The sequence below is a fragment of the Meleagris gallopavo genome, chromosome 1, assembly GCF_000146605.3.
Source record: "Meleagris gallopavo isolate NT-WF06-2002-E0010 breed Aviagen turkey brand Nicholas breeding stock chromosome 1, Turkey_5.1, whole genome shotgun sequence".
Classification (NCBI taxonomy): Eukaryota; Metazoa; Chordata; class Aves; order Galliformes; family Phasianidae; genus Meleagris; species Meleagris gallopavo.
Window position 1 is genome coordinate 52,022,458 of NC_015011.2, and position 10,682 is coordinate 52,033,139.

At 43.1% G+C, this 10,682-nt stretch overlaps 1 long non-coding RNA gene across 1 annotated transcript; it reads right to left on the minus strand.

Moving 5' to 3' along the window:
* Window positions 1-1,967: 1,967 nt before the first annotated feature.
* On the minus strand, window positions 1,968-10,087 carry LOC109367660. The gene is made up of 3 exons (XR_002114941.1): window positions 9,910-10,087; window positions 4,872-5,004; window positions 1,968-3,590 (listed from the first exon to the last, which is right to left on the minus strand). It is a non-coding gene; the product is annotated as an uncharacterized LOC109367660 (long non-coding RNA).
* Window positions 10,088-10,682: the final 595 nt, after the last annotated feature.

Here is a 10,682-nt window from a genome sequence, read left to right on the forward strand (position 1 = left end):
GGAAGCAACACTGATTTCTATAAGCAGACTGTGCTTCCAAAAAAATAACACCCAAAAAATTGTGTGTGTTTGTGCTGAGCATGGCTCCTACCCATAAAGATCTCTTAAAAATGATGGCACATCTGTGGGAGCCATGCTCACAGAAGCAAAAGTCTCAAACTTAATGGAACCATTAATTTTCACTAGCATTATGCTCACCACTGACCAAATCAACATCCTGGTAACTTTTTATTTACACTCTCAGCACACAAAGGATTCATTCCAGAGTAATGAGTAACTTTCACCCCATTGCAAATATTCCTGTTCCTCCACTGATTCATATGTCAGTCCACCTTGAGGGTCTGCAAAGACAGCCCCTGAGGTGGAACTAATAGCCTGCATTATAGCTTTAGTGACCACTGAAAAATGCTTTCTTAAGTGCTCTGGACTACGGTAACCATTTAAAAAATAATTTCGAGATGATCTAGACTTGCACAAGTTGAAGAGTTTCATTTCTGTGGAATAAAAAACAACACTGGGGCCGTGACTCAGGAAAACGCACCTAACATACCGCTGAAACCGTCATGCCTCAAAGCAAGTGCATGCCCAAGCACTTTCTCAATACTGAGGCCTGGGCTGAAAATAGTTTCCCATAGCTCTCTTTGTCCTCCTATAGTACCCACTCCTCTATTTTCAGTCCCTACCAGCAGCAGGGTGCTCAGTAGAGCACCAGGTGTCATTGGGGTGGGTTTTGCCATTGCCTTCAGGGCTGCCACAACCACCTGCGGGGCAGTGGGGCCATGAGGGCCCAGCCAGCCACATGGATAGCACAGCTCCCAGGGCCTTTACTGAAGTGGTCTTCATCCTCTTCCCACCTATTCTGCTGTTTCTTCTCTGTGCTGCAGTCTAAATTCATCCCTATTTACGAACGGGCAGAGAATTGATCCCTGCCCGCTTTGAAACTGTTTTGTATGTATTTATAGATATTGGGCCTCTCCATCTCCTTTCTGCATGGGGCTGACCCTAAGCCTTTTCTGTTAAAAGTCTTCTGCTTCCAAATCTCTTCTTGTTGTTGTTGATCCACTTTGACTATTCAGTTTAGACTGACAGTGGTACCCCAAACTAAATACAGAAGAAGCAGTAATGGCAGCAAGCAGAGTACAATAAACTTCCCCAGTTGGCACCTGAAGTCTCTGCTGCTGGTGGCCAAAGGACTCACTAACAAGTGACTTTGGGTACCAGCTCTGAGAGAAATTAGGGAAGACTTGGCTTTTGAAAGCACGATACATCTTCTCTTTGAAGTACAAGGTGGTGTTTTTTTTGTCAGAAGTACCCAGTACCAAGAATCGCTCTGAAAAAACCAGCTGGATATTTTTAACAGATCTCACAGCTGGAGCAGCAGGCCCAGCCTGTGCCCTCTCTGAGCACTGTCCCAGGGAAATGCCCGCACAACACCCTTGACTCTTTTCTGGGATGCTAGCTCCACACATAACATGCCCTTATATTTGGTATACTTAAATATTCCTTCCTGCCTGAATCACACTGCACATGCACTCACTCGCCTCCACAAGCCTTGAGCCATTTGTTCAATCATTCTGTACCAGATTTCATTCAAACAAAACCAATGGTTGGCATGTCCACTGTCCACAAACAAGCACAGAACACAACAAGTTCACATAGGCTGTATGGATTCAATGTAACTTAGTGCTGTGCTGACATGGTCTCAAGACCATCAAGAGATGGTCTTGATGGTCATCAAGAGATGTCTCCAAGCATCAGGATATGCAAGCTGCATTTCTACTTCTCACACCCTGAATGAATACAAGAAAAAAAAAAAAAACAAAAAAGGGCCACATTTGGGAAAATCTGAAATTAAAGTGGACTCTCTCTAACGTTAATAAAAGAATGCCATAGCAAGATGGGAATCAAATAGCCTTCCAAAATGACAGAACAGATAAAACCTTTTCTCTGTAGCCATGAGTCAAAGAGAAAACTACATGCCTGTTGAGAAGCACCAGTGCACACCCAGAATGGCAATACAGACTGAATATACGCTTCTGAAGCAGAAAGCATCACACCAAGGACCATGTTCTCTTGGAAAGGAGCAGACGCTCAATACATGTATCACACAGGCTTGCTATAGCAGGGAAGCTGTGGAGGACCTCAGTGCACAAAACCCTAAAGAAACCAAGCCTAGGGTACCCTACTCTATGCCAGTGACATCTCTGTCCACTCAGACAAGACCATACTAATAGGTACTATATGCATAGTTATATCCAGAAAGCCACATTCACCTCATCTATCTCAAACCAGTATCACTGTATCTACTTCCAGTCAACTGATTCCAAGAAGTGGTCCTTCTTTCAATTTTTCATCTGATCGAATCTTCCCCTTTTTAATGCTGCGTTTGAGCTACCTTTTTCTACGGAACCTTTACAGCCCAAAACACATTTCTTCCGTAACTTTCTATATTTTTAGTATTCATGACAGGTAGAAAACGCTTACTTCTTCTAGCAGACTCGTCTTGACATTTTTACCAGCAAGAGTCCTGTTTGTTTTTAAGTAAGGACAAGCCCCAGGTAAAAGCACTTAATTATAGAGCTGAATGGTATTCTGGCATCTTGTACAATTCTTGTATTCACAGACTCCAGTTCCTACAGTAGGTTGGTCTAGATAATAAATGTATTTTATATCTTTGATTACTAGGTACTACTGCTTCTTACTTCGTAAGAACTAGGAGGAAAAAGCAGTCCATGACAAATGCACCTATTGACACCAAGAACATCAAGCTGTGTTTTGACATTTCCAATACAATTTAAGTAGTACATAAATCCTTCTGTCAGTTGTCTCAGTAAGCAGGAATGTAGCAGTAGTGAATGTGCAAGTTGATGGGGAATCAAGTCTTCAGGTGCTGTGGATGCAGAAAGCTTCTGCATAACTCTTGTCCTGGACCCGCTGAAGACAGACATATCTTGATGGCCTCTCCGACCCAAGACTAACCACCCAAAACCTGCTCAGCAGTCACAGCCAATTCCCTTAGTATATTTTCTCAACAATCTGCAAGATCCACTTGGGTAAACCAGATGATGTTCCAGTATGTCTTTGATCAGTTAATCCCTAAAAAAGCTTACGTTGTAGGGGCAAGAGTGGCAAAAGCATCAGGATGTTAAGGCTGATTATTTAAGTTGAAAAACATTTCAACTCTATTTATAGCAAAATGTAAAGTTCATGTTAATACATTATTTAACACCTTTTCAAACATGCTGTACTTGCCTGTCTAGACAGAGTTCCTGTGACACAAATAAGCAGTACGTGGGGTAAGGTGCTCAGACCAGTCAACCACAAATATTTGAAATTCATCTGTCTGCTGCCCTCTTCCCCCCTAACGTGACTCTTTAAAAACCCAACGTATATGTTTTCAAACCATAATTCTTTTTATTTGCTGTCAAGCTGTTGAGCCTCTGGAGTATACGTGCTGCATATTTTCAAGCCTCTTTGCACAGCCACAGCATGAAGAAACTGACATGGTGTGGTGGGTGTGAACTTGGAGGGAAGGAAGAAGGCTAAATGAACGCAGCAATTCTTCTGAAGTCTTCTTGCAGTGGATAGGACTTTAAAGAGAATAAGGAAACAGACCCTGAAATACGAGTAGTAAAATCACAGAAGCTGACAGTAGCATTTAAACTGGATATCAGAAAGAAATTCGTTACCACCACTAGAGTGGTGAGACACTGGAACAGGCTGCCCAGAGAGGCTGTGGATGCCCCCTCCCTGGAAGCATTCAAGGCCAGGCTGGATGGGGCTTTGAACAACCTGGTCTAGAGGGAGGTGTCCTTGCCTATAGCAGGGGGGTTAGAACTACACGATCTTACAGGTCCCTTCCAACCCAACCCATTCTGTGATTGTATTCATGATGCACAATAGCATCAGCACCCAGACCTCAGTAAACTTCAGCGCTGCTTTTCTTTGCCAAAAAGAAAAGCGAGTTTGAAACCCACAGTCAAACATGGACTTTGTGGTCACCTTTTAAATCACACTGGTTCTGTCCCAAACACCATCTGAGCTGATATGAACCAGAACACTGTTAATCTCTTCTGTTTGTCATCCCACTGCTTCTTACTCCAAACTGCCAAACTCTCCCTCGAGAGGCCAGGAATAACCAGTTAATCAAAAACACCCTATGGTTTGGGATAAGACAAAGCTAGCAGTAAATTTTTTTATGCATCTAGAATTCCTGTTTGCAGTCCACAATAACCGCAGCTCACTTACATGACAGTATCACCCTGCTTTGGGTAGATGAAAAATTCCTATTTTCCTTTTCACATTGAAATTTTCAGCTGATATTCCAGAAATAATAATAAAGTATTTAAATGCTCCCTACTCTATTATTTTAAAATACTGCTATGTTAAGTTGCACTACTAATCAAGCTGTACCCATGGCCAAACTAATCAATACTTCCCATTGAAAAATTGTGTTTTTGTTGTTGTTTTGGAAGACAAACATTCAACTAATAGCTCTTTGGCTTAATGCTGTTTTTGAGAAAAGTTGTTTTGAGTAATCAGATTAATAAGGCTGCAAATGTTTAACTTAAAATTTTCATGAGAAAATAATTTGCATACGACCATTGTTGAAGACTGATGGAAGATATGAAACAATTTCTCTTTTAGAGCTGCTGAATATGCAGAAGTTGATTATGTATCTATTTATATTTATGCAAAACTTAATATGAATGTATCTTTGCCTTAAAGGCAATAATCTATTCCCTACATACATACTTTATTCTGTTACTATCTTCCTTAAAGAATATCTGGCTTGCAAAAATTAATTTTTGTAATAGCATTCTGGAAAATTCTCAGGCCATTTTTAACCAGAGAAATTAGTCCTTACATACCATGTGCTAGCACATACAAATGTTGTGAAGTGAACTTCAACTGTTCAAATAACTGCAAAACACTTGGTAAAACATTTCATTGGCTAATGTCTTGCCTACCCCTCTCAGCAACGTACTTCAGTACTTCCACAACCTGCATGTAAAGAAGAAAGCAAACAATTCATTCACGAAGAAAAATGGGGAATTTTATACCCAGTTCTCCTTGCCTTAAAAGAGTCTCCACCCATTTAACTCCAGGAAAAGCTCATTACTGAAGATAATATGATTTCTCCTTTGATGAAGGACCTTTCTGAAAACACTGTAAGAATATCCTGCAGGACTGTTTTCGAGGAAGAACAAGAACAGAGTATTCGAGGTCAGTAGCTTCACACACAGAGCATACATTGATTTCGTTAGGTTACAACCCAAGGAAAATTCCTGCGTTGGCAATGAACCCAACGAGACACAAGTGCTACTGACAGCCGGATGTGCAATAGGTAATTTTTGGAAAAGAACAGATCCTCCAGAAATAAAGGCATGGAAAAATAAAGTGGGGAAATTGTGTTGACTCAGGAAAATAATAAAAATATAAATAAGTAAGATGACAGCTGTAGACTCTGAAGAAAACTTTTATAAGGATGGTTTTAAGGGTGGTTTTTTTTTTAACATAAACAAAACACTTAGTAAGAAAATACTGAGTACAAACCAGATTTTTTTAAGAAGGGAACAAAAGATGATTTTTATGATTAAAAAAGAAAAAAAGAAACTTAAACAAGAATTTCCCTATGAGTTACAAGAAACCTAACACTTATTTTCAAGGTCCCTCATTTTTCTGGCCTTTCTTCCTCCTCATCAGGCCACGGTTTTCCTTCTACCTATTTGCTTAAGACGCACCTTACAGAGATAACATGTAAGTAGCAGCTAAGACCCTTCCACATGGATTTATACATAAATGAGCATGAACACATTTGCTCTTGAACCATAATTCCCTCTCCTATTTTTCTCTTTTCTTTAGTTTGTCTTCTCGCCTCCCTCTTCTGTGCTCCAATCTCCTTTGAGCTGCTCTCACCGTATCAACAGCAACTCGTTGAAATTCTGTCATGGCATTTTGACAGTTAACATCCAAACAGAACAAGCAATCGCTCTGAGAAAGCAGACCTGCAGTCCTCCACCCTCTCAGCAGTTAAGCGGAAAACAGGGATGAGCCCAGCAGGCAATCACAGAGATGTATTAATTTCCAGCACTGCCCAGCTGTAGTTTCCCAGGCAGTACCCAAGGCTACTTAGTGCCCAGGTGCTGCATCTGTACAGCACATTATGAAGAGCTACCTACTTCAAAAGGTTGTTACACAGCTGAGACTAACACCTTTGGTGATGAAAGGCACCAAGTGTTTTATAAAGGTCAATAATAGCACAGTGCCTGGGGTGAAATGAGCTATTTGCATGGACTTCCTCCAGTGCACAATCCACATAGAGATGTCTGGCTTTCTGGGGTACTGCATGAGTGACAGGTGATTTAGGAAGCGTGTGTTTAACTGTGTGGTCTCCTTTCCTGGGCTCCACAAACAAGATGGAGTGCCTGTTCTCCTACAAAGTACATCTACTTCTGAATGCAAGCAGAAAGCCATTATAGGCAGAGAAGTGACTGATGTAGAAAGAGTTCTGCTGAGCGATCTCACATGAGGAGCTCTGTCCTACGGGCTATAATTTAAAATGAATTAGCCTCCCTCTGGAAACCTGTTCTGGTCACAGACGCCTCTAACTTCACTGGAAACTCTACCACATGTCTTGAAAAGCAAAAATTCCAGCTGAAAGGATGCACTTGCTTTTGAGCTGCATTTGCATCTGTGTCTGCAGTGCTGGCAGCAGGTGTGGAAACTGGGACACACGCTTATTTTAAAGCAGCACAGGCTGCCCTGTGTGCAGTACAGTGTACAACAAATGTTGTAGTACACACTACAACATTTTTAGGGGCTGTACTTTCAGCCAGGGATGTCTCAAGCCACCCTGCCTGCCCGCCAAGTGAATCCCAACTGCCACATTGCAACGCTGCCAGCGCTCATGTCCATCTCCATAGTGTTTTCCAAATGCTTACCCAGCTCCTCCAAAAAGGAGATACCTGTGTTATCCTCAAATTACTGAAGCCAAAGAAGAGAGTTTGAACAATCAAGGGTACCAGAAGGCATTGAGGGAGGCAATGAGCTGCCCTCAATTCCCAGGTCCCAGAAACCAGTGGTTCTGAGGTTTCTGAAGGGCCATCACGCAGCCGGAGCCAGCCAGCAGGTAACACCAGCATGCACGTGGGTGAAATTAAGCATCCAGTCAGCCCTCAACATGTAATTCCCACCACACTTTTGGCACTCCCTTAGGTTCCCTGGGGAATTGCAGCACTGGAGATGGCACTGTGGGGATACAAGGAAGGAAATGTCCAAAGCTCCGCACTGTCACATGTTAAAAATAGCATGGAGCTGGCCTCCACGGGACAGGCACAGGGCAGGGATCAAACAGCCAGGCAAGCATCTTTATGAACTCGTACCAATAAATATTCTCGTAGATTGCACTTCTCCAGGATTTTAACAAAAGCAAGAGTGTGAAAATAATCCCCATAGCATGAACAGTTCACACAGACTAACCAAAAGAAGTGGATTATAAATGTATTTGCTGAGCAGAAACACAGGTTCTTTTTCTTGTTATTTCTGCTTACCACCCTTGACTGGTCAGCCCTTGAGCAACGTGACCTAAATTTGAAGTTGGTTTTTCCTCAAGCCAGGTGTTAGATGAGCTGCTTTCCATCAGCCTGCTCCAAGCTCAACTCTACTGTGACTGTAATGCTACTGCACTGTGACACTTTTGCCACAGGTGAGGACTGAAACACTATGGATCATGCATCAGTTCGTAGCCCATTCTTCCCTTCACTATCCTTTCTGGTCATGCACTACTGAGCCTAGTATTCCCCTTGCAGCTGCTGTAGGAAGCTTATTCAGGTGACTGCAGCGAGGGGACTGCATCTGAAGTTAATCTAGGCATTCCAATGGCTCTCATAATTAAATTGCTGCTTGGTGACAAGCTAGTAAAACGATGTGTTTTACATGCTAACCAAAGCACGCAAACTAAAGGAGTTGGAATCACGTCAGAAAATGTGGACACACAAGCAGGCATATTGACAGCATACAGCCAGCGGGAAGGAAAAAGCAGCCAGTGCAGAGGAGGAAGGAAAATATGGGAGCAAAAGAGAGAAAAGAGAATGAAGCAAGCTGCAGAGAAGAGAGGAACAAGCCAGATGCCAGCTGGTGCAGACTGATCAGGCTCATCTCTATCTGAAGAACTGTCCATGCTGGGGCTGAAACACAAACACTGGAGAGGTGGAGCAAAGCAGCTTGAGCAGTTGGTGTTTTGCCAGGACACAGACATAGATGCTGACAAAGCTGTTTGTTGAGTATCCAAGTAGCATCTTTTCCCATTATTGTTTGAAGTGCTTCTACAAATATTTAAACTCTTGCACCCAGCATTCAGAAGGCCTGGCAATGAGTACAATATATTACAAGTTTCTACAGCAAAGAAAGGAAAAACAAATGATATCAATGGTCCTCTTCACTCTAACCTCTTCCTCACACTGTGCTCAGTGCTGCTAGCACGTCCAAATTCAGCACACGTGGAAGATTTATAGCAGCAAGTCTTCTCTTGTCCTACGCTAGCTACTTCCAAGCAGCCTCTAAGCCTGGCGACACATAGAGTTCTTGTACTCTCCTATAACAGATAATGCCGTGGGAAGACACCAACACACTTAAATACAGACAGTGTGGAACAATTACTACTCTGTACAACATTATAAAAGAAGAACTACTCAAGTCTTTTGGTACAACTCCATAAAAGACACTGCTCTTTCTGCCTTCATACACTAATTGCACTGAAATTGCATCCAATGAGTCCATAAATTTTTAATCAGGTCTGGGGCTCTTACACACACGGCTATTGCATGTGGTGGTATCAGCCAGAACCATCAATTATTAAGTCTGCCAACTAAACTTCTGCTAAACAATTTCGGGTTGGCGGCACATTGTTTGACTGAGGTGAAGCTTGCTTTGTGTATCCCTTTATCATTAATATTCTTCCCAGCTCTCCTGCAGCACCGAAGTGCCAGAAAGGGTCACAGCTCGGTTCGAGATGATGTCCCCAGGGAGGATGTGGTGCCTCAGACAGACTGTATTATATGCTACTGCTCAATTTTTTCCTTAGAAAATGCTTCCTCTTGGGTCGTGTCTAATCTCATCGCTAATTATACCTTTTTGTTAAGGCCAAAGAACATATCTGGTAGTCATCTTTATTAGGCAAAGATTAATAAATAGACACAATCTTGCTTTTCAGTCTTCCGAGTAATATGAAAAGCACAGCTAAGTGCTAAGAAAAAGCACAGGGAATAGATTGAGAAGCAAGTTCAGCCTTTCTGTCCACTAAATGAATCCGTGTCTCCACAGGGCTCCACTCATTAAACAAAACGAGCTGTGACAGACCCACTTCGCTCCAGGTACCTCTCACCATGCTACCAGCAGACCATTACCAGCAGTGCACATCACACAGCAGCACCACAATCCACTGCACGCAGGCTGGGATACTGGGCATCATGTGCCTGTTGTGGGGTCAGGCTTTAGGTTACAAACTTTCCACATCTGTGGTCACCTCCTGATTTGCTTTGCTCTGCAGAGAGCATAACAAATCTCTGCTGATGCTTGCAATAGATACAATAAAGCAAATACATTTAACAGGATACCTAACAAGCAGCCATGTGCAAGTAGGAGAGGTACTACCCACAAGTTATTGCACAAGCGATGAGCAGCAGTCATCAAGCTCCCCCTTCCAGCTTTCTCAGTTTTCATTAGGGACCAGCAGAGTTAAGTGGAAATTATGAACCTAGGAACATGATATAGATTGCATGCAGACCAATGTTTGCTAAGGTGCCATTTATAGAGTAAAGCTGTATACATGACAGCTGAATGTTGCTGTTACTCCCACATCCAGGTAATCCCACTGACTTTAGTGGGAGCCCCGCACAGAAGCCTCACCAGCCCAACTCTGAACGCCTGAAGAAGTCCCATGCACGGTGTCTCATGAGCCATTGCCACACAAACACTCCACCCGAAGATCACAATGGAGGCTGACACTCGTTGAACTCCAGCATTCAGGGCCGTGCCCACAGCCCTGGGCATTCTGTTCCATGCCCACCGCCCTCCGGTGCAGACCCTGTCCCTAACCCCCCAGCTGCCCCTCCCCTGACACAGCTCCATGCCGTTCCCTCGGGCCCTGTCGCTGTCACACAGAGCAGAGCTCAGCGCTGCCCTCTGCTCCCTGTGAGGAGTTGCAGCTGCCATCAGGCCTCCCCTCAGCTCCTCTGCTCTGCGCTGAGCAAACCCGGGGATGGAAGAAGAGAAAGATCTGAAACAATCACAAGCAAGAAGTGTGAAAAGTGAGCCGGGGCAACTTTAGTACAATTGGTTTCATTTTCATATACAATCTCCCAATCACGGAGTCTCCCACCTAGGGAATTTGGTGAAAAGTGACTCTGAATCTGTTCATGTGGTTTATGAGGTCACCAGAATCCCCAGCATAATTACATCCTTCTGTCAAAGCTACTCATTATTTTAACACACCACATTTTCTTTTCTTTTGGCTCATAACTGCCACTATTTTAAAAGGTCCAGAACTATGCTGCTACTTTTGACAGCTTTTGAGAATGCAAAAAAAGAAAGGAAAAAGAAAGGAGAGAGAGAAGGATGCTCGTCCATCCAACAGGCTTATCTCCACAATACACATTGCAACACAGGACCCAGTTTCTGTC